A 26,304-nucleotide genomic window follows, 5' to 3' on the forward strand; every position below is an offset into this window, starting at 1 on the left:
CAGATGCTGTCTAAAGAGGCAGAAATTACAGTTCACCTGATAGGGAATAAATGCTTTCTGAATGAATGGTGTCTCTTTAATGGAATTTAAATTATCCTTTTAAAAACATGAATTTTTAGTATGTTATTTAGGAGATAAGTTTTATTTATTTAAATAATATTTAGGCCTCTTATAAAAACTGGAATTAAGATGGGACATTATCAGACTGCCATCAATCACATTCAGTTTGTATATGTATATAGGATAGTATATTTGTATATGTATAGTGATAGCTTTAAAAACAGTAGCTGGATAGATGGCCCTAATGTAAAAACAGAGAATACAATTAGGTAATGTGATTTGAAAGTCAACAAAGATCACACTCAAAGTATTTTGCCCAAAAATGGTTATTGCAGAATTTCTTCAGCTAGTCAAACTTGAAAACCATACAAATTTCATCCGATGTGCTAAGAGAAACCATGGCCTCTGGCTGAGTGTTATGTAATAGAGATCAAATTAACATGGATTAGTTTATCAAGTTAAGTCATAAAACCATAAAAGAATCTGTGAGAAAGATCCTGAGTATGTCGTGTTGCTTAAAGAGTATATATATATATATATATATTTTTTAAAGATTTTATTTATTTATTTGAGAGAGAGAGTGAGAGAGAGAAAGAGCACAAGAGGGGGAGCGGGAGAGGGAGAAGCAGACTCCCTGCTGAGCAGGTAGCCTGATGCGGGACTCCATCCAGGGACTCCAGGATCATGACCTGAGCCGAAGGCAGTCGTTTAACCAACTGAGCCACCCAGGCGCCCTTAAAGAGTATATATTAAGAACTCTTCAGTTTAGAGCACTGAGAAGCTATATAACAGAAGAATCCTTGCTTAATCACAAATTCCCCTTAAGAAAAATTGTGGTATACATGGACTTGCTTATGCATACCTTTCTAGAATTTCACTGATGAAAGGCACTTTAAATCATCTAAGTTATTTTTATCACTTTGTACAAATTTAATTCTTTTTGTAAATCTTAAAATTTTGGTACAAGAAGTAAATATATGTCTTACAAAGAGTTTTTAAGATACGCGATATTCAAAACTTCATTCAGTGAATACTTTTTAAGAGCCCACTAAAAAGTCTCTAACAAATTAGAAAGAAAATAAATGTGAACTCATAGCTCTGCTATGAATTTGGGAATGATTTCTAAGTTCTGGGGAGGTGAAAAAAGCTTGGTACCTAGATAGCTGAACAAAAGGAAGGTATGGAAACAAGAAATGCAAGTTCTTTAGGTGAGACCAAAATAGTTCTCTTAAAGTTTAAGAACAGATAGGGTTTAAAGACTTTTCTTGAGAAACAGGTCCAACATTTACATTGCATGCATACATAGGGTAATTCAGTGAGACTTCCCAGCAGCTCTATACTCTATTGGATATCAAACATGTGTACAGAAGTTTTTTTATTACTTGCAATAATTTGCAAAAGGAAAATAAAAAATTTGAGAATGCTGGTGGTTTCTAAAAATAAAGTTATAATGACTGAGAATCAATTATTTACTTTGCTTCTTTTTTCTGCATTTAAAATAATAAACAAGTTATATTAAAAAATCTGTTTCAAGAATCATAAGGTGACCATTGTTCCATAAGAAGCATGCTTTGAGTCATTATTACACACTAATTTGAAAGGGGATGGATTTTATATATTGACATAACTAATATATCTGGATTTATAAGATTTAAGCATATATATCTAAGAAAAATCATCAGTACACATTCTTACAATAGGCTACTTTAAATATTTAAGAAGATTAAAGAAGCCTTGTGGATCATCGTTAGAACATGGACTATTTTCATCCCTTCTCCTTTCTTTAAATCATTTTCCTTTCTAATAAACAATCTGAATAAACTATGGATCACATTCTCAAATATTTATGCACAGCTACATCTAAATCCAATTGTCTTAAAAATAAATGTGTAACCGTACTATAAATGTCTTTAAACAGGGCAGTGCTTGACTTTACACAGTACATCCAACCAAAAGTATTATGAGCAATCTATACAGATATCTACTCACTAGCCTATCCCATCAGTTCCCCAATCTAAGTCATTGGATAAAAAATATCACACTTCTAAATTTATTCTCTAAGTTGCTTTTTTATGCCAAGCTATTGTAGCATGCAATCCCATTGCTTCAGAAAAATATTCTAAACTTTTCTACAAAAAGATATTTTAGATTTTGCTTTGAAGTAAAAAAACAAAAAAATTGAAAAACTTGGTTAATTTTTGAAGGAAAACTATTCTCTAAGGCTCCACTCATGACATCCTCAAGAGATTTGACATTACCATATGAACCCAAAGCATGTGTCTTAAGAAGATTTGTGTGTGTGTTGGGAGGAATTGCCTATACAAGGGTTAGTGAAGGTCAGTGGGAGGCAACTCAGTTACTTTGGTGGGAAAAATTAACCTTCAGAAATGTTGTCAGCATGAATATATTTTTAAGCACACAGTTTTAGCCTCATCTAATTGAATAAAATGGGATAATTAGATAAAATATTAAATTAGTGCTTTGTGGAGGGTGGGTGCTTTCATTCTAATGCAAATATACTTTGATAGACATTTAGATTCATTGGTCAGAGAATTGAATACCATTTGTATTGGACTGTGTTGTCTGCTGCTTCTAGAAAAGCTTAGAGTTTAAAGGTAAAAGTAAAAATGAGCAAAAAAGCGACTTCCTTTAAACTCATGATTTATGTTCACTATGTGTCTTGAAACAAATCGAAATCATTATATTGCACACCTAAGGCAAATAAGAATAATAATAATAATCTGTTCCTTGGATTTCATTGTGGCAAATCTCAATGATTTATATCCAATCTTTCTAATGGTGATATGCAGTTCATTATTGGGAACATACAATTCTGAGTGAACATACAGAGCTATTTGTAATTGATCTCTTTATCAAGATTTAATATTCCTCATGGTTGAATAATGACTTTCTTCGGAAAATATATAAAGTTTTCACCTTATTTTTCCAGTGTTTTTTCATCAATCACAGAGCTACAAATAATTGGAGTGTCTTTTTGAGAACAGAGAGAATGGGAAAAAGTATAATTGTTAATGATTTTTAAGAGTTTTCATTTTAATTTTAGAACTTTTATTTCACATTAAATTATATTTCAGGGAAAGCATTAAAAGTACCTAGTTTGAAACTCAATATTTCAAAGTATCTGTCTTATATTTCTGAAGGGGTTGTATATCTCAGAAATTATTACCTATGATGGAAAATCAATCCAGCTCAAATGATTCAGCATTTGAAAATATCCAGCCAGTCTCTCAGATTTTAATGATGTTAAATTATTATTTACAAATATTTTATATTTTTGTGTTTTTAGGATGCAGTTGAACAAGTTGAAAAAGATACGTTTTATATAAATATGCTGAAGAAAAGCTGACTTCAGTTAAATTATAAATGCCTGCTCCCACAAATTAAGTAAACAGATTAAGAATAACAAAGAACTTCAGAACGATGTTGAAAAAGATACTCACTTATTTTAGACTAAGTTTTTATCAGTCCACCTTACTGAGATGGTAGCTAAAATCTTTTTCATTTACACTTTTATTTGTAAAATCAGTTTTTAATGTTTGGTTTACAATCTAATTTTTTTGTGATCCAAATTCTGAGTAACTTCTAAATGTGATTAGTTTTATGTACTGCAAATGATTTACATGTGTAAAAAATGAGAAATAAACTTGAGTCGGTGAACTACAGTCGCTGATCTACAGATGACCCTGAGTATAGTAAATGGGTGTTTAAATACACAAAATGTTGTATTATTTTTTAAGCTTTCCTTCTGTATAATGTCTGTTTATGCATTTGTACAACTTTATTTAACTATTTGCCCAAAAAAATAACACTCTAGATTGCTGTATTGTATTGAGCAACTTATAACTGAAATATTGGTTTTGATCATATGTGGCTACAGAGGCTGCAAATTGTCTAATTAACTACTATCGGTTAACTATCCCCAAGGTTGAGAAAAACAGACAGCACGATGGCAGACATTAAATGTTAGAAGATGGCAGTGAAGTCACGTATTGTCATCTAGCTTTCCTGAGACAGGCCTGTTGACAAGTGAAATTATTAATGGTGCTTCTTTCCACTCTTAAAAGTGTCCCAGTTTTGATGATAGATTAAATGGTCAATCTTCTTAAAAAGGAAAATAACATATCTTTTTATTAGACATTAAACAAAATCCTATTGACTTAATAGAAATCAATTATTTAGAAAGGCCACAGTTTGCATTTTATGTTTACATATTGTCCACCTTTTGGACAAACCATCTGTAGGTCTAAACCACACAGAATTACACTTACACACACACACACACACATATGAAATCCTTACCAGTAAGATTAAAAGTTAGAAACATTTAACCATTATTTGTTTCAATTATAACTGTGTGTTAAGGACATATATGGAATAAAACTACAGCAGACAAAATAGAGTTTCATAAGATAAGTATACCAAAGTCTCCACCTTGAGATGGTAGGGTAAAGTTGAGAAAGACAATAAATATGTGCATATATGGGAGAACCAATATAAAAAAAAGGAAAAGTGTGTGATATTGAAAGTTTATATAGCCTAGGAAGATACTCAATGGAATAGAATAACCCTCATGCAGTTTATTTTATCCAGGCATAGGTAAAAATATAGGCATGCTTACAGCTACAGTACAACTACAGATAGACGTATAGATTATTATGATTATCAATTTATGTAATCCATCACAAAGGAATGGAAAAAGTAAGAACTATACTGGGAAGTTTATTATTTGAGACAAAACTCTCTCATACCATAAAGAATCCAGAAAGAATAAATCTAAAATAAAAGAAGTTATAAATAAAATGCTCAATCTTTTAATTAAGAATAATTATAATTATTATAATTAATTGTAATAAGTAATACTTAATAATTAATTAGGAGTTAATTAGGAATAAATTTCAAATCACAAATGAAATAAAATGTTCACAAAAGATAAATTTGACTTTTAAGTATTAAAATTTTGGAACTTAAAAAAAAAAATCACCAAAATTTCAGAACAAATCCCTAAACAGGATGTATCTGCAGCAAGAATAACATTTATAAAATTACCAGCCATAACTGAAATGTATTTACAAATAATTTAAAAATATAAATCCAGTAGAAATAGTGGCAAAGAATATAAACAAAAAATCGTAGACTAGAAGCAGAAGCCCCCATTAATGAAAAATGTAAATTCTATTTGAAAATAAGTAGATAAAGATAAAATCTATGAGAATCAAACTAACAATTTTAAAATCTGATAATATTCACATTTTGTTAGCTTTGTTAAGAGGAAAAAAAAACACTGCTAATGGAAGCAGAAATTAGTTCTCACTTTCTGAAAGACTTTAGTTGTATCCAGAAAAAGTCATATTCTTTAAATTGTTAATTTGCCTTCTGGAAATAAGTTAAAAGTAATTACTGGTGTATAAGACATTTAATATTTTCAAGAATATTACTTAAACTATGGTGTTAATATAATAAACTTTTATAGCCTAAAGGTTGAAGGCTAAGTAAATATACATTTGATTAATATTGGCTTTGGGAGCAGCCCACAGCCCTTCCTTGTTGGACAGTTAGCTCTGCTTCATTATAATGTTAAAGTCTCCACCCCAGGAGGACCACAAGGGTCATTAACATATTAACTGCACGTATAGGTTCTAAGTATACCTGTGCAACCTCATGCCCACTTTAATAGGTGATGACAAAGGTCCCCTTTCTGAATATTTACCCTAACCCTAAATAAGAGGAACACACTCACCCTTGCTCAGGAAGTCACAGCTTTGGAAGGTATTCCCTGTGATCTCCTTATTTGCTGCAAATAATGTTTCCTTTGTGTGACCACGCCCCCTGGTGTAGTTTCTATTGGTAACTCACCAAAGAGCCAATTTAACCTTAGTTAGGTTACAACTTAAGGTGTCTCTTCGATTAATGAAGGCAGGTCTTGCTTTATCAATCAGATTGGAAATGCCATTAAAGCAAAATAAAGAACTCAATTTTGTTTTTGTTTTGTTTTTTTTAATTCACTTAAAGCAAAGTTTTTCATACGTGTTGGTGATTCCCTGGATTGTATCTAGATGTCCTCAGGGGTCAGCAGGTGCCCTTTGGAGGAATATTGCTAAAATTAGCTGAACACAAGTTTTGCATGATCACTTAATGATTCCATTGTAAATCAAATGCATTGTGTACTAGCAGTGTTCCCTAATAGTAACACAATCTTCCAGATAATCTGAATATGTATGTGTGGGGAATACATTAGTCACTAAATTAAAAAGAGATAAAATTTTACCAGCCCACTTTTATATTGCACTTTTTTGGAAGCAAAGACATTCTGAAGCTTATAAGAAATAATTACTGTATACTTTACAGATGAGCATTGTACAAATGTAACATTTTACACCAAATAGCATAAAGGTTAAGTACCTACGTAGTGGAGTCAAACTTATTGAACAAGAATCTTAACTTCATACTTAAGAGCTGCAAGGCCTTGGAGAAATTTCTGAACCTTAAAAAAATTCAGTAAGGGGCGCCTGGGTGGCTCAGTTGGTTGAGCGACTGCCTTCGGCTCAGGTCATGATCCTGGAGTCCCGGGATTGAGTCCCACATCGGGCTCCCTGCTCAGCGGGGAGTCTGTTTCTGCTTCTGCCCCTCTCTCCTCTCGTGTTCTCTCTCTCATTCTCAGATAGATAAATAAAATCTTAAAAAAAAAAAATTCAGTAAAATGGGAAAAATAATAAAATACATATGCCATATGCTATTGTGAGAACTGATCGAGTGAATCTAGTTGACAGATGTTGCATATTTAAATCCTAGAAGTTTCATTTGTTGGAAGTCAGACCTATTTTATTAATCTCATCACAACTCTATGGAAATGCATTGACTATTCTTTTAAAAATAACAAAGGACGGTTCAAGGACAGTGCTTTGAAGTCCAAACTAGGGAGAACAATTACATATTTATAACCCAGAAAATTGTATAAGAAAAGAGGCTTAAGATAAATATTCCAGAATAAAGACTGAGTAATAAAATTTTAAAAACTTAAAAAAAGTCTAGGTTCAACTGCTAAGGAAAAATCACTGGCAATTTGAAGATTTGTCCATTCAGATTCAGATAAATAAGTATAAAGGATTCAGATAAATGCTTCTTTCTTTTTTTCTATTCTAGCCATAAATTTTAAATTAAAAATATAATGTTAAGGATCAGTTTTATAGATTTAAATGAATTAGACACTACTATAATATTTAACAGTACTGCAGAAAATCGCAACATTAAACTGTCTTTGGATTCATTTATGGGATACTCCTAGCAGTGTGACTCTAACAAGGATCTTAAGCAATGGAAGAAGATTACTCTTTTTTTCTCAGCTCACCTTCCTTCAGGGGAAGATATTGATGCAGTTTTCAAAAACGAAGGTCTATGTCATATATTATATGAGTGAAATAAACAACATTTAAAGGTGGAAAGGCTCTCCTATTATTGGATGTACTGACAGGTATTAGGATAATATAGTAAAAGCCATTCAGTTGCAGAAAAAGTATACTGTAAATAGTTCATGTTTGCCTTCAGCATTTGTTAGATCAAGCTGGAATAATGTCTTAAAAAAAAAAATTTAAAATCTTTTAATGCATAGAAATGACCACAGAGGAACTATTTTTCTTGCCATGAAAGCTAAGCTGTCTGTTGCCTTGAGGAAAAGAAAACAATGAATTTGGAAAGTGACATTCATATTTTAAATATTGCCAGGCTTAGTGATTTGTTTTTTATTTGCTATGTTCTAGTGTAACTTGGAAGAAACTGGAAATGAATACTGATTAGAAATTTAATCAAAGAGTAATGAATGTTTTTTTGCCCTTTTTAAACCAATATTATTACATTTCCTTCTTGATTCCATGCTTCCTAATAAAAACTAATGAAATTAGGACAATAATGTAAATTCACAAACGGCCACTGATTTGCAAATGTGTCTAAAATATGCCAAGAGACTGTGATGAGAATACTTCTCAAAATAATTGTAGATTGTAAAATAGCTTACAATCCAGAAGATTAAAAAATGAGCAAAAGTCAATGATATAATTCTAAAACCTGTTAAATAACAGAAATTGAATATGGTAAATTTAAAAAATCTAATTGGCTTTATTAATCAACTCACAAATTGGGAACCATCCCATCCAGCAAATAGAATGGAACTCCCAAGGGCTACAGAAAAGGAAAGGTTTTTAAAGGCAGAGAGGGAGTAGAAAAAAAGAAAATTATTACCAAAGAATTCATTTTTTTTTTGCATTTTTTATTTTATTATGTTATGTTAATTATCATACATTACATCATTAGTTTTTGATGTAGTGTTCCATGATTCATTGTTTGCGTGTAATGCCCAGTGCTCTATTAAATACGTGCCCTCCTTAATACCCATTACCAGGCTAACCCATCCCCCCACTCCCCTCCCCTCCAGAACCCTCAGTTTGTTTCTCAGAGTCCATAGTCTCCCATGGTTCATCTCCCCCTCCAATCTTCCCCCCTTCATTCTTCCCTTCCTACTATCTTCTTTTTTTTAACATATAATGTATTATTTGTTTCAGAGGTACAGGTCTGTGATTCAACAGTCTTACACAGAATTCATTATTTTAGGCAAGGCTGCCCTCCCAGGGTGAACAAAAGGGGCCCATCAGTAAATTCCCTAATGCTGTCCAGGAAATTCCCATGTTGACTGGTTATGTTTCTGGGGGGTTGACTGCAGTTAGGCTAGGTATTAACTCTTAGTTTACTGACTTGAGGCCTTAAATGATGACATTTTGGACAACAGACCTAATGATTGAATTTATGGTTTTCTATCCCTTTAACCAGACAAAACATTTCTATTAAAAAGAGACATCTCATTAATTCAACGTTAATTCAACAAATATATATTGAGGGCTAGTGCTGTAACAGCTGCTTATCAGGTGATGGGAATATAGGGATTAACATGACAGACACAGTTCCTACCCTTGCTGAGATTCAGTTTGATGGCAAAGAGAGAGCAGACTAGTCACAATTGTATGTGTATTGACTATGATAGGAATATTTAGGGTGTTATGATAGCAAATATGATGAACACTGAACCAACGTTTATGCATTCAGCAGAGTTTTCCTAGAAAAAAATACTTAGGCCAAAACCTTACTTCTTACCTTTAGCTCTTCCCCAAAGGAACCAGTCATTATTTAACTCTTTCTAATGTATGATCACATTTATGAAAATGAAACTTTGGTATATCAGAGCCTTAATATGCATTTGGTGATGACTTGACTTAGAGTTTTTTTTCTTCCAACAAATTTCAACATATTTTATGCTATTTTTAAAAATTGCTTTATCAAAGTAACACTGGTACATGGTTTTTAAATGCGTATAATGTTGCCAAATTTATAGTGAAAACTCCATCCCATATCCAAATAACACTTCCAGAAACAATCCCCTTAATTATTTTAGCCATTTATTTATTTACCTACCTATAATTACTCAATATTATTCATATTCTGCTCTCTCTTGATTTTTCAGTTTGTGGCACCTTTGCCTTTCCTCTATGGAAGATGACATTTGAACACTTATAGCACTCTTCACCAAGAAGATTCACATGTAGACAGAACACACTCTCACAATCATGCATGTTCACAAAAGCATTTTCTTCTAGTTATATCACAAGTTTGGCACTATTTATATTATAATACCTGTGATAAATTCTACACTAAAATTGCATTATTCTGTTATTATTTGTTATGCAGAATTAATAATTGCTTATTTAGATGTGAACATTTATTAATATACTCATTATGATTTCTTCCCAAACCAAAAGTTACGTAGAACCTCTCTCAATGTCAACACACACTTCAGGTGATCTTCAGGGTTTTATTTGCTTGTTTTGGCCTTGGAGATATGACTTGCTGAGACCCATGACCCAGGATTTCTGATTTTTGTCCTATCTGCTCTACCATCATCCTAGACATTCCTCCAGCTTTCTCTTGAGTTGAATACCTCTTCATTTGTTCTACTGCTTAGATTTCACTTTCCAGGAGCTTCTTGAGAAAAGAATGGATAAAACTGTGTTGACAATTTTATCAACAATTTTAACAACAAGTGTGTTGACAATTTACATTGTCTCTATTCTATATCCCACATGGGAGACTGAGTATAAAATTCAAAGTTGGCAAGTTTGTTTTATTTTTACTTCCAGATTGAGAAGGCGGGTCTCTCTGTCTTCTACAATCCAATGTAGCTGCATAGAAGTCCAATGTCATTCTGATTTCTTATCACTAGTATGTGACTGGCTTTTTCACTCTGAAAAACTTCTGAAGTATCCCATTCTTGGATTGTTTCTTTTTGTAACATCATGTCCCTATTTATGGAGGTAACTTTTTCTCTTGTCTCTAAATGATACTAATTTTAGTTCATTTCAGTGATTCTTCTACTCCCTTCCTTACACATCCTCTCTAAATTGCTGTTCTCTCCCCGTTATTTTAGTATTCTCTTTTGTGTTGAAGACTTTGCTTCAAAAATATGGTGGTTTCTGGCTCCCATTAGAAATTTCAGAGTAGTGAAGGGTGCCTGGGTGGCTCAGTCGTTAAGTGTCTGCCTTTGGCTCAGGTCATGATCCCAGGGTCCTGGGATCGAACCCCGCATCAGGCTCCCTGTGCGGGAAGTCTGCTTCTCCCTCTCCCATCCCCTTGCTGGGTTCCCTCTCTCGCTGTGTCTCTCTCTGTCAAATAAATAAATAAAATCTTAAAAAAAAAAAAGAAATTTCAGAGTAGTGAAAAGGTGGTGAGATGCTTTGTATTTATGAGCAGGGAATATAGATCCTTGGGTTTGAGAATAAAGTGATCCAGGAAGGATCAAACCTGTAGTGTTAACCCCTTCAGTAAATGCTGCCTCACTCACTTGTGTGGGCATCAAAGACTGTAGTGCTCAAGGCAGCAGCCTGGCTCTCAGATTCCTGAGATTTGTGTAGAGGACAGAGGCTGATACTCTTCCCTGTTTTAAATAATTCCTGTTCTCAAGTGTGTTCAACATCCTGGAATCCCTTTGTCAATTTTTGCCCAGGATTTACCTTTTGTCTCCCTATTGAGATGAATAGTAGATCTGGGAGACAGGTGGTGATGGAAGAGTAGGGTCTAACTGATTCTAAATGTTTTGTTCTGTTTTTGTTTTTTTTTTACAGAAATTTAGCCTTATTTATTAGGGAGTTTCTTTATTTATTTTTTTGAAATTTTATTTTATTATGTTATGTTAATCACCATACATTACATCGTTAGTTTTTGATATAGTGTTCCATGATTCATTGTTTGCATATAACACCCAGTGCTTCATGCTGAACGTGCCCTCTTTAATACCCATCACCAGGCTAACCCATCCCCCCACTCCACTCCCCTCTAGAACCCTCAGTTTGTTTCTCAGAGTCCATAGTCTCTCATGGTTAGTCTCCCCCTCCGATTCCCCCCCTTCATTTTTCTCTTCCTACTATCTTCTTTTTTTTTTAACATATAATGTATTATTTGTTTCAGAGGTACAGGTCTGTGATTCAACAGTCTTACACAATTCACAGTACTCACCATAGCACATACCCTCCCCAGTGTCTATCACCCAGCTACCCCATCCCTCCCATCCCCCACCACTCCAGCAACCCTCAGTTTGTTAGCAAACCTGTTTCAGCAAGCTCTCAGTCCCACTCCTAATTTCTGGTATTCCTGACCTTTCCAGTTTCTACAATATGAATTAACTTACTTTTTGTTGATTTATTCATCTTTAAGGACTTATGTTTTAGCTTTTACTCTTGTAATAATTGTTAGCCTTGCCAATTTTTTTAAAAAGATTTTATTTATTTATTTGTCAGAGAGAGAGACAGAGGCAGGCAGAGAGAGAAGCAGGCTCTCTGCTGAGCAAGGAGCCCAATGTGGGACTCAATCCCAGGAGCCTGGGATCATGACCTGAGCTGAAGGCAGATGCTTAACTGACTGAGCCACCCAGGCATCCCACCAATTTTTTTAAATATATATTTCTCTTCCCCTGTTGCTTTCTCTCCATTCCTTTGCCTCCTTTAGATTAGATTTTCTCAACTTTTTTATTCTCATTTTTCTGAGAATTCAGAAAAATGTGGAGATAAACACATGTATTCAATTCACCATGTTTAAACAGAAATTTGCAATTACTTGTTTATATAATATTTAGTTTACATACATACATATATACATTTGCTGATGGATTCCTTTGTATAAAGTCTTACAATGTTAAGTCAGTCTTAAGTTATTATGTCATTAACTACCAGAAGTCAGCAATAATATTGTTCTCACACCAACACACTGATGGATAATCTTGTGCATGTTAGGGCCTGTTTTTCTTGGTCACTATTATTTCCCCAGGGCTTGATTTAAAGTATATGTGAAATATAGTTGAGGACTGACAAACTGATGTGCCACCAAGAAGTCTCAAGTCATTGTACTGTATAGCTTATGTCTTTATAAATATTATGGTATGATTATTTTTTAATAGAACAGGATTGCTACAGACCAACTCAGCAAAGCCTATTGAAAGACAGACTTCCTCTTGATGTGGCCAGTATTTACTTTGTAATTTAGTCTTTACTTGTTGTTATGTGCCAAGCATTGTTCTAGGCACTGTGCTCTACCTTTAAGCCCAGGTGATTAAGGCTGTATATGGACAAGAATGTTTCATTACCATCAGCTGAGCTGGCTCATGATTAGTTTGAAAACTCGATTATATGGAGAGACTCTGCAGCAGTCTTTAGACATTCTGGAACGTTGCTTACCAAGTCCTGTCTGACCTTTCATCCTATATATCCCTGGCCTATTGCTGAGAACTGCACTGTCCAAGCTGTTTATGACTCCCATGACTTCAGCCACTTTAAGGCTAGATTCTAGCTTGTCATAATCTACCACTGTGCCCTCAACTGAATTGCTTTGCCAATTCCCAACCTTGCTTCCATCTTATTCCTGCACACCCTGTAAAAAAATAATGTCCTCCAAATCTTTCCCATATGAGTTCATATGCCTGCTCAGTATAAAATAGAACAGTGCTTCATCTAGAATAATTGTAATCATTGTAAATCATCCCCTGTTGTGCTTTACATTTGAGATATAACTGCATTACTTTTAAAATTCTTCTTTGTATCTCCTGAATACATGCCTTAAATAATAACTTTCTTTTAACTACAAATTCTGATTTTTCCTGAAGAAAGAGTGTCAGCTCTTAATTTATCCTGAGAGACAGTATAATATAATGGTAAAGGAAATGGAATCTGGAGCTAGCCTGATTATGATAGAATCTTGATTCTGCCTCTCATGCATGGTGTGACCTTGGTCAGTCTATTCATATTCCATGAACTTCCATTTACCCATCTGTGAAATAGATATTATCATAGTTACTATCTCCTAGGTTTTTTTTAATGATATATAATGATATATATATTAAAATATATATAGTAATGTATAAGGTGTCCAACACATAGTACACATTATAGAAGTATTTACCATCTTTATTATTCAGGGTCACTGCAATACAGTGAAATCAATTTTATTAATATCTAGAATTTTTAATTGAATATCTAAAATATATCATTTAGCAAGGGAGGGAACCAACCTGTATAAAGTTGAAAGTTAAATTAGTTGCATCTCCAACAAATGAACATTTACCCAACTCTTTAAATATGGCATAGGACGTTCAATTTTATCTAACTCCCACTAAATTATTATAGCTTAATTTGTTTGAAAATTCTCTTATGCCTAGAAAAGTTAATTTCATTGTAATTTCCCTTCAATAATTGCTGATGATGTATAATTAGAGATTGAGGTAGAGAGTTTACCCACTGCCTCCCAGTCACTGGTGTCCACACTGGATACAAAGTATCCTTCAATTAGCTGAATTTGGTTCCTGCAGTTAACAATGACAACAAAAACAAAAAAGGCTTAACCAACATAATAGATCCTTAAACCAGAATTCTTTATATATATTTTTTGACCTACCTAAAAAGTTCTCTAAGTATTATGCAATCCATGTTTCACCATTTTAATTCATAGGGAGCTGTGGTCAAAGGTCCTGCTAAAATTAAAATATCAGCCTTATTTTTAAACTCCCTTAATCTGTCAGTCCAATGCCCCCATCAAAGAGGGATGAATATGCATAGCTGTATTTAGAATCAAATTCTGAATCTGTAAATCCATGGGTCATTTAGAGGACCGTCTCAAGCAAAACATCACACATTATGATCATACAAGTAAAAAGCCCTTTGTAGAACAAGACCAGTTGGTAGTATGAGAATTTAGCCAAAACTAGGCCCTTTATTACCTCAAAGCGGCCATCTCATTTTATGTCTGATAAGGTCAGCATAAACAGGGTTGCCATGATTTAAATGCAAAGAAAATTATTACTAAATGAGAGTAAAGAGTTTCATATTACCAGAACATAATGCTTCAATTTAAGTGTATCTTAACACCACACTTCTGAGAGGAAAGCTAATTGCTTTTGATTAACTCAGTGACTCTTGCACCAATAACATTGAGGGCTTGTTTTATATTATTGTTGCTCACGACTTTCTTTTTGTAGATAAAGATGATTTAAAGGGCCCCAAAAGGCTTACAACTGAAAGTCAAATCACATTTCATTTTGTTTTATAATTAGACATTCAAAAACTATACAGTTCTAATTAAAATTGAGAAACAATAAATACAAAAATTGTCAAACTCATTATTGCAACTATCATTTACTTATTACACTGTATAAATTGGTTCTATTAAAAACTTGTTCATCTTAGGAGATTATAAATAAACTAAGGATTTTTTGCAGTATACACATTTATGTTTTACAAGGTCATAGTTCTGGCACCATCTAAAAATATTTGGACGTTATCTGGTTAGCAATTTTTAACCTGCTACAGGGTAATTTAATGGACATTTGAGTTATTTTATTTAAGAGTTTTTAACTTTAAAATCTTAATCAAGGCTAATCTGAATGCATCTAATTTTGAAAATTACCATGACATTACTTTTTCATAGCACCCAATCCAAAGGATATTGGGTTTTTTTAACTCCTGCAAGGTTTTTCATAGGAGAATTAATCTGTTTAGTTGTGTTTTAGCAAAAGCCTCCATGTAATACCAAGCACACTACCTTAATTCAGATTGAACACTTCTACTGCTTGCATAGATAAGCCATAACAAAGATTATTTTCAATTCCCATGTTGCACCTGTTATTTCCCTCATATTTCATTCATCTTTTGTCAGTATGAATTGCTCTTGAGTGAGTTGCAGGAACCCAAAGTAAAAGAGAACATCATCAGTATGAGGACCAGGTGGTTAGAGAAAAGTTATTATGTCTGGCAAATCACTGCTTAGATAGAGCATGCTTATATGATGATATAAAAATTTAGATGTTACGAGCATAATAAAAAAATAAAATAAATTAAAGGCTTCATGGAAGTAGTACAAAATAACATTTGGCCCTAAAGGCTTTATTAAATATATTTCTTAGGCTGTATGTTTCATTGGCATTTTGTAGAGATTATCCACTTTTTCTCCCTTTTTTACAGTTTTTCTCCTTGCATGTTTATGAGTGTGTTAATATATTTTGTGGCTATGTTTTGTGAGCATGTTATTGTTAACTCTCCTGAAATTATCACCAATAAATCAATGAGTGTTATTACACAAAACTAAAGCCTACAATACTTATTTTTTACTGGAAAGTATTTTTCAACTCCTATATCTTAAGTAAAAATTTCTGTATAATAGTGGCCCTGAGATGTTTATAGTTACTATATTTCCAGCATTTCCTGGGTTAGCTATGAGTATCTATTACTTGATAGAGTTCGTTTTTTCAAAATAGTATCTGTATTTTTTTTAGAGATGCAATGTTCTTTTGAAAAGATATCAATTGAAGTTTGTGATACAGAACATAAATATATGTATATATACATATTAAGATCCAAATTATGCTGTGAATGTGATATATTAACTATATCAATGTTAATAAAAATATAAAGAAAATTAATTTTTCATGAGTATTCTTGGGTAGATCTCTGGGTCTTTTGAAAGTCTTAAGCTCGGGGCGCCTGGGTGACTCAGTTGGTTAAGCGACTGCCTTCCGCTCAGGTCATGATCCTGGAGTCCCGGGATCGAGTCCCACGTCGGGCTCCCTGCTCGGCAGGGAGTCTGCTTCTCCCTCTGACCCTCCTCCCTCTCATGCTCTCTGTCTCTCATTGTCTCTCTCACAAATAAATAAAATCTTAAAAAAAATTAAAAAAAAAAAAAAGAAAAGAAAGTCTTAAGCTCATAATGAAGATATATATATATCAATACACACACACACACGTACTCATGTATACACACACAGAACTTTGATAATTTTTTGAAATTACCCAACATCAAATGCAAAGCATAGAGAAATACCACTCTGTTAGTTCCAGCAGCAAAGATCGAGATAACCAAATTCACTCTTCATTTTCACTCAACTGGTTTATGAACAGGAAGCTTAATCAACACGTCAACAGGAGCAGAATACAAGAAAGAACATGCTCTGAATGTATTGTAAAAATATATTATTCCAAAATACTTCTAATATTTAAAATACTATTTTCGGGTAATATTTTTCTACTGTGTTGATTGAAGCTTTCTAGGCAAGTTTTCATAGGCAAGCTTTCCAGGCAAGTTTTACCTTCCTCTTGGAACCCTTTCTACCTTCAGGCAGGTTCAAAATAAGATACCGTAAGAATTGTCTGAAAGTTGCAAAGTAAATATAGTAAATTTTTCTGCTGGGAAATCCAGTTCATATTCTGTAAATAAGAGAATAAAGCATATAGGACAGCTAACGAGAAGGTGATTGATTCTGGTGGAGGACCAGGCATTGACCTAAGTAGAAGAGGTCAAGAAGAACAAGTCTAAGCTCATATGCCATTGTACAAAAGGAACATTGTGCTTTCCTCAAGAACTTTTACTGCTGGATACTCCACGTTGTGTGAAGTACTGAGGAATCTCACTATCTGCCCATCTGGCATGCAACCATAATAATATAATTATTAACATGCATTTAAATTTTGAAAAACAGTGTATCAACACTGTATTTTGATATTTGGAGATATAATTGATTTGCAGTTGGAATAGAAATGCTTTTTGTCTCTGGGGACATCAGGATAGCCGGTTTTTAAGTCTTGGACAAAATAAGGGCAGTGGAATGTATGTGCTACTTTAGGTTTGTTACTTACCATAGTGTCTGTCCACCAAGGTTTTTTTTTGGGGGGGGGGGGGGGTTGTGTGTGTGTTTTTTTATGGTTTGCTAGCAGTTTGAAAAGCCTGGCTTGATTATTGAAAGGGCTACTGAAAGCTTTTCCTGGGAGCTCTCTGAAAGCCAGGATTCCTTGCACAAATCTTGGAGGTTCCAGCCAGAGATTGGCACAAATAAGAATGCTGAGGAGTCCCAATACAGAATGCCCCTTGTACTTCCTACACTAGCTTACACTCTCTTTCACTGCACCACATCCTCTGCTTACACAGATATATTACGTAGAGACTGGTGAGTCTCCCTCAGGAGAACACACTGCATTTGTATTTTGGCATATCTTTCAATATTGGTCTGAGACCTAGCATTTTAGTCTCTTTTAACACCTTGAAATAGGGGCGCCAGGGTGGCTCAGTTGGTCAATCGTCTGCCTTAGGCTCAGGTCATGATCCCAGCGTCCTGGGATTGAGCCCTGCATCTGGCTCTCTGCTCCTTGGGGAGTCTGCTTCTCCCTCTCCCTCTGCTGCTCCCCCTGCTTGTGCTCTCTTGCTCTGTCAAATAAATAAATAAAACCTAAAGTGAAAATAAAAGTAGTATAGTAAAGGAGGACACGTGATGTAATGAGCACTGGGTGTTATATACAACAGATGAATAACTGAACTTTACCTCTGAAACTAATGATACACTATATGTTAATTAACTGAATTTAAATATAATAATTTTTTTTTAAAAAGTAGTATAGTAAACTAACAAAATAGGACCCCCCCCAAAAAAAACACTTGTCACAAAAATAATATTTAATCATTCTTTTTAGTCATAATAAACATTTTTAAAATATAATTACATTTTACTTATTCTTAGGGTCATTTTCTAGGACAGTGATGATTTAGAATATCATTGAATTAATGATGTTTCAATATAATTTTTGTTTTATTTGATGTTTCAATATAATTTTTGTTTTATTAGTTTAGATTTAATTTGCATGAAAATAAAAATATTTGCAAGTATGGTTGTTCAGCAAATACAGCAATTCATGATCATCTATAATTCTATAATCCAGAAACAGCCACTAAATAGCGAACTCTTAAATTGCAATAATATTTTAAAATATTTTCTTAGGATAGAATTGAGTCAAAGGGTCAGAGCATTTTAAAAGACTTTTAATAAAATTTTTCATTCTAATAGTATATAAATTTATAACCCAGCCAAGAAATATATGGATTACTCCAATTTTTACATCATCATCAGTATTTTATATAATTTTATATCACTAATCTGGTAAAATATTATTTAATTTGCTAGGTGCCTGCCTGGTACAGTTGTTGAGTGTCCAACTCGGTTTTGGGTCCTGATCTCAAGCCATGAGATGGAGCCCTGCATCGGGTCAGCACTGAGTCTACTTGGGATTCTCTCTCCCTCTCCCTCTACCCCTCCCACTCGTGCTCTCTCTCTCTCTCTCTCTCTAAAATAAATAAATAAATATTTTAAAAAAAGAATTATTTAATTTGCAATTCTGGATTAACACTGAGGTTAATACACATACGGAAAAGTACACATGTAACCTCTATCTCACCCCATATACAAATACCCATCCCAGGGAAATATATATAGATCAAGCTGTAGAAGTTTAATAACAAACCTTCCATAAGACAATGTAAGGGAATATTTTCATGACCTTGGGGTAAAGATAGACTTCTTTAAAAGGATACAATCAAATTAGCATTAAACTAATTTTTATTATTAAAATTATTACATTATTGATTACTGTTTTAAAATTAAGAATTTATGTTTATCAAACAAAATATTAAAGACTGAAAATGCAAGCCAAAAAATGGAAGGAGGTATTTGCAGCAAATTTAACTGGCAAAAGACTTTCATTTGGACAACAGAAAGTACTACTCTCTCTAAAACAATAAGAAAAAGACAGCTACCTTGATAAAAAAGAATGAACATGAAAATCAAATACAGATTTCTAAAACAAGGTATCCAAATGCCCAATAAACATATGAAAATGTAAAATTTATTAGTCAGCCATCAGGGAAATGCAAATTAATACCTTAGTGAGATAATACCATAAATTCACCAGAACATCTAAATTTAAAAAAGCAATAAAAAATATTCCTGAGATGTGGAACCCGTTTCCTTACTATTGCTAGTGAAAGTGTAAATTTATGCAACCACTTTAGAAAACTATGAAATTATCTAATTAATTTAAACATACACAGCTGCTATGATCTAGCAATCCACTCATAGATTCATGCAGAAGAGAAATGTACATATGAGCAACAAATTATATGTACTATATATATTATTTTCATGTTGTTTATAATATTATTTCATATTATTTTTAATAGCCCAAAGTAGCAAACAACCTAAATGTCTATCAACACTAATGTAAATAAACAAATAGGATTATATTAATAAAACAAAGTATTATAGTTATGCACAGGAACAAGGATAGATTTCAAACACATAATTCGGAACAAAAGTTAGGCACAGAAGAATACATATTTTTTTTAAGATTTTATTTATTTATTTGACAGAGAGAGACACAGCGAGAGAGGGAACACAAGCAGGGGGAGTGGGAGAGGGAGAAGCAGGCTTCCCACAGAGCAGGGAGCCTGACAACGGGCTCGATCCCAGGACCCTGGGATCATGACCTGAGCTGAAGGCAGACGCTTGATGACTGAGCCACCCAGGTGCCCCAAGAATACATATTTTAATATTTGATTTACATAAATTTCAAAGACAGGGATACTATAGGGGGTTAAAATTCAGAGCAATGTTTACTTTTGGACATAAGTGGGAATCTCATGATTTGAAGGGGGCATGAAAGCTGCTTCTGAAGTTCTGGAAAGATTCTATGTCTTGACCTAGTGCTGGTTACATGGTTATGTTTATTGTGTAAGAATTTGTTTAACTGTACATCCATGATTCATACACTTTTCTGTACATTAAATTTCAATGACATATTTTTTAAATGAATGCAATCTAGGTAGGTGGTTTTGAGAACTAATACATCTTAAGTTTCCAGAAAGTATTTGTATGAAGTTCCAATTTAATGAAAAAAAACTTAAATTTTTCTAGCCTTTTAAATTGTTTTGTGTCCCAGAAAATGAGAATTATCACAAGTTTATGTTTCACAGATAGTTAATTAGAAACTTCTATGGTTCAGGGCTATCTTGGTGGCTCAGTTGGTTGAGTGTCCAATTCTCGGTTTCCACTCAGGTCATGATCTCAGGGTCATGAGACTGGAGCCCTGCATGAGATTGCAACCCAGCGTGGAGCCTGCTTAAGATTCTCTCTCCTCTCTCCCTCTCCCCTGCCCTCCCCACTCATGCATGCACACTCTCTCTGTCAAAATAAAATTAAATTAAATTAAATTTAAATTTAAAAACAAACTTCTACGTTCAATATGAGTGAACAGTAAGTGTACAACATCACTTTATTTGTGCAATACCACTGAGTGGTTAGCCCTATCTGCATCTCACATGATATCATATTCTGTATTTTGGGAAGGATACAGAAGAGTTCAGATAGATAACAGAAATGGTTTCCCGGGCACCTGGGTGGCTCAGTTGGTTAAGCGACTGCCTTCGGCTCAGGTCATGATCCTGGAGTCCCGGGATCGAGTCCCGCATCGGGCTCCCTGCTCAGCAGGGAGTCTGCTTCTCCCTCTGACCCTCCCCCCTCTCGTGCTCTCTGTCTCTCATTCTCTCTCTCTCAAATAAATAAATAAAATCTTAAAAAAAAAAAAAAAAGAAATGGTTTCCCAATGAATACCTGACTGACTGTAACCATTAGTCTATTCCAGAATGTGGTATTGAATGTCACATTAAGTTGTAAGTTATTATTCCTATAAAACTATATGCTGTTAGTGGTGCCAAACTACTGGTGAGTAACTGATCAGGATGTAATAGTAATTTATTTACAAATTTAAAAATATATATATATTTTTAAAGATTTTATTTATTTGACAGAGAGAGACACAGCGAGAGAGGGAACACAAGCAGGGGGAGTGGGAGAGGGAGAAGCAGGCTTCCCGCCGAGCAGGGAGCCCGATGCGGGGCTCAATCCAGGGACTCCAGGATCATGACCTGAGCCAAAGGCAGACGCTTAACGACTGAGCCACCCAGGTGCCCCTAAAAATATTTTCTATGCTATCATGCCTGCTGGTACAGCATGTTCCTTCTTCACAAACTATTTTGTAAAACATCTTCTAAAGATCTGAAATAAATCCTAAATATCATTTTTCTAAAAAAGGAAATAGCAAAATATGAACCAAGCTTTAAAAAGATAAATCAAATTTAACATTAGGAAAATATTTATAAGTTCTACTTAAATTTTACCTCAAAGCAGTTTGTTATCTTATAACTCTGGATGCAATATTGAAATATAGGTGAAATGTCCTGGTCATTGAATATAACACCATAGGCCATGTGTGGGAAGCAGCAGGGAAACAACAGGATGAACCTGAAGTCATATTCTGATTCTGTCGCTTACCAGATGTGTTGCCTTGAGATCAGTTAGTCTTCCAATTTAAAAAAAAAAAGAAAGAAAAAGTAAAAGAAAGAGAAAGAAAAAAAGTGAAATAATATATGTACCTCCAAGGTGTTTAATTAGAATGGCTTAAATCGTTACTTTCTTTTTCTCTGTCACTGCCACAAACAGGTAAAAATCTCTGTGGCTTTGATTAAAGTTCCCTAATAAATGTTTTAAAAATGTTTCCCCATTTTCATTGATTAATAGATTAAAATATGGATATGTGCCTAAATCCTGAGTTATAATCAAAGATGCTTTTTCTGAATTTTTAATTACACCAATGGCATGGCATTGTTCTATGCAAATAATACATGTTATATGCAAAAGACACATTTATTTCATTTATTTACTTCTCTGATCTTCATCTTATTACTTTGGTTTAAGGGTATGTTCTCCAAATATATATCTCCACATAAATGATAATTTTTATGATCCAATTATAGTTCTTAATTATGATAACTGGTATGAAATTTATTCATCCATAGAGACCTATTTTACTACAAGTACATTAATCAGTATAATGAATGCAGGTGAATAAAATTGTAAACATGCTAGAGAAAATGGAAAGAAGATGCATAAGTAATTATCACATTATACCGCATTAAATATTTTATCTTTTTTTATATGTTAACCAAGAATAACAATTAAGTGAAAGCCTTCTGGAAGGCAATATGAATTTAGCTATATTTATTCCTTCAGTAAAACATCCTTAGTGAACACCTACTTTGTGTGAGTTACTGTAGTCTACAAACTAGGAATACTAAAGGAACAAGACGTAAGAATCTCTGTTTTAACAGAACTTAACTTTTGTGTGAATGAGAGAGAGAGATGATAAATGAGTAAATGGATACATAATCCATGTTCAGATGGTGATAAGTGTCATTAAGGAAATGAAACTGACGTGAAAGATTAGGAAGTTGGTGGGCAGAGAATGTAAGCAGGGGGGTTCAGATGGCTAGGCACTGTATTCTTCCCACTCCTAGACCTCATTCCTGATAGGGTGGGCTAGGCTAGGTCTCTAAACACTAATGTCAGTTTGGGGGTTAGAGAAAACAATAATCTGAATTCAGTTGAGCTTACTTTCACTAACAGAGGCAGACCAGAAATTCAATGTTGCAGGAACTAATGTGGAGAAAGATTCTGCCAAATCAGTGATGCCTATGCCTATGGACTTTCTTGTCTTTCATGTTGTTTTAGGACAAATTATTTAAAGTCCCTCTGATGAGCAAGAGAAAAAAAAAAAGAAGTATGGCTAACCATAGTTATATACATCTAACTTTGTTTCTTGTTTCACTGTTAGCCTTACTAAAACTTTCTGTGACAGTCCTGGCCATGCCCAGGTGAACTCTGAGTTGAATCCTAAATGAGAAGAGACACAGAGGTGTGAGGATTTGGAGAAAGAGAACAAAAGAATGTAGGCATATATTTGAGAAAGAAGCTAAATAAAGGTGGTGTCTTGATGACTATGGAAAAGTGTGTCTATTTTTCTTCACGTGCAATGAGAAGTCAATGAGGATTTTTAAGCATGAGAATTTTATGATCTAATTTGAATTTGGATACTTTTGGATTATTGCATTGTCTATTAAAAGGGAAACATACTATAGGGACACATGTGAAGCATGGAGTCCAGCTAGGAAAGTAGAGGCAATTATTACTTGGACTAGAATACTGCCACTGGAAATGGACAGAATATGGCAAAATCCAGTTTTATTTTGGAGAGAAAGTGATAGGGCTTCCTAATGCAATAGATGTGGGTATTAAGAAAATGAAAATAATTAAGGATGCTTCTGAGGCTCGGGGATTTAGTTACAGCGAAGGATGATAACATTCATTAAAATGGACGTGATTGAGGAGGAACTCCTTGAGGGGAGACAGGATACAAGAAAAATACAAGACTTACTAAGTTTCTAATAATAGGTCTGGGGGACAAATTAAATTTAAGATACTGATGTCATATACATGTGCCTGGAACTCAGGATACAGGGTGTCCTATAGATATGAATTTAGGAGTTTTCATCACATGGATGGTATATAATGTTTAAGAAGCTAGAGGAGATCACCAAACAATAACATATTAAGAACAAAGTAGAGAGGAGCCAGAATCAAGCTCTGTGAATTATTACATGAAAAGTAAGGGAGAGAAGAAGGAGCCAACAAAATGAGTCCTGATGGCAAATAAGAGAAGTATTCTGTCTCTGGAACCAAGGGAAGTTTGTGTTTCAAGAAGGGAACTGTGTTAAATACTGGGATCAGAAAACACTTAATGTGACCTCTGCTTTGACTAAACCAGAGCAGTTCTAGTGGAACGTAGAGATGGAAGTGCAGTAGGAGTGAACGGACTACACATGTGGTGAGGAGGAAGTTAAAGGTCATTTATACAGAATATAATTTCTAAAATGTTAACTGTGAAAGAGAAAGAAAAATAGGGTGATAAATAGTAGCAGAGGTGGAATCAAGGATTTTTTTATCTGCCTTCTTTTGTTTTTTTTTTATTTAAGAACGGATATTCTTTTTGTCCTTATGCTAATGGAAATGATCTAGTGCATTAGGAGAAATGAAGGATTCTAGGTGAAGATCATTTCCGGAATGAATTCTTTAAGAAGCCTGGGGGATATGGGAATTAGAGAAAAATCTGAGGATTTGGACAAGCCTTTGATGGGAGCAGGAAATATAGTTTTCCTTCTAAGAAAATCGAAGGCAGGTAATATGATTAGAGGTGCAGGTAGTGTAGTATTGCAAATATAAAGCATTTTAAGAATCTTGCTTGCATTAATTTTCTTAGTGAATTGTGAGGCAAATCTCAGGGTAGAAGCAGAAGTTTGAATTATTTCAAGTCTAAGGAGAGGAAAGAACATAGGAACTAATTTCATTAGGTAGGAACATAAATTTCTCAGAAAAATGTAGTACTGAGAGATAGTATTATGTTTTATTTACTTGATTATTTTATACTACTCCAGTATTCGAAATATTTTACAAGCATTCATGATTTCTGGAATTCTTAGAAATCAAATAAATAACATGTAAAATAATGACTGATCTAAAATTTTGAAATGGGCTTATTTCTTGACCACAGATATAAAGACACAGATTGAATTTGCCTAACACAGTTATATTTAAAGTCAGATGTTTACAAGTCCTTTAAAAATAAATAATTAGGGCGCCTGGGTGGCTCAGTTGGTTAAGCGACTGCCTTCGGCTCAGGTCATGATCCTGGAGTCCCTGGATCGAGTCCCACATCGGGCTCCCTGCTCGGCAGGGAGTCTGCTTCTCCCTCTGACCCTCTCATGCTCTATCTCATTCTCTGTCTCAAATAAATAAATAAAATCTTTTAAAAAAATAAATAAAATAAATAAATAAATAAAAATAAAATAAAAATAAATAATTACAAGCATGTTTTAATTCAACAACTCTCTCAGTGAAAGGGTGAAATTGTTTCTATCTGGACTAGCTTCATACCTGAGCATGTTGGGACCATTCCCTTAGACCCACTGTATCTAGACAGTAATGTGCCCCCAGAGATTTTGTATACTTTAATCTAATGTCTTATGTCTTCAGAGTATACATTAATTTTGAAAATATGCACATTGGTCTATTATTAAACTCTCTTCTTTCCCTGTTTCAACACCCTCTACTCTATTTTGCTAAATCCCGATGCACCTAATACAAAATGTATCCTACACTTTACTCACAATGATGTTAATCACATAATTATCTTTAATAACAGTCAGGTGGAAATAGGCTAAATGAACTAAAATACTAAATGATTATGTGAATCATGGAGAAATGTAACCTTGTGAAGTCACTGAAGTAAGACAATGTTTATGAACCTTTTCAATAACACAAGAGATTTTTGTTATAATGCTAAGTGAAAAAAAAACATGACACAAATTACATATGAACTATTTTTAACACATCCTACTTTGGCTCCAAAAAAAAAAAACCCCATTAAGATAGCTTGCAAAATCCCATACTATTAACATGACAAAAATACATAAATTTCCCATAAATTTGGGAAATGATTTAAAAGGGGACAAGTATTAGGGGGAATAAAGTGAAGACCTATTACATTTTATTCCCCCAAATATGCCAAAAGATGCTATATTTGGACAGAAATTTTACTCTAAGCATCCTCAAAACTGGGTTTCCCTAAATGAAAAACCAAGATTGGTTATGTAATTTAGAGCATCTGCTCCAGGAAAAGCCAACTAAACTTGACTCGGATACCTGCTAGACTTTTCTGTGCTATCTCAGACTCCTTAGCATGTGTTGGGCAAATTTAGTTCTCTTCAGCAGGAAAGGAGAGAAGCAGAAGAGGAACACATAACCAGTTTTCTTAAAAAAAAAAATATCGTCATAAATATACAATTAAAAAGAAGTGAATTACTCTCTGATTCATCAAGAGACAATTCCAAACATCCCAACTCATGTATTTGCATTGAAGTGAGAATTGCTGCTGTTAC

The sequence above is a fragment of the Mirounga leonina genome, unplaced genomic scaffold (genome assembly GCF_011800145.1).
Source record: "Mirounga leonina isolate KUSES-001 unplaced genomic scaffold, KU_Mleo_1.0 Mir_154, whole genome shotgun sequence".
Classification (NCBI taxonomy): domain Eukaryota; kingdom Metazoa; phylum Chordata; class Mammalia; order Carnivora; family Phocidae; genus Mirounga; species Mirounga leonina.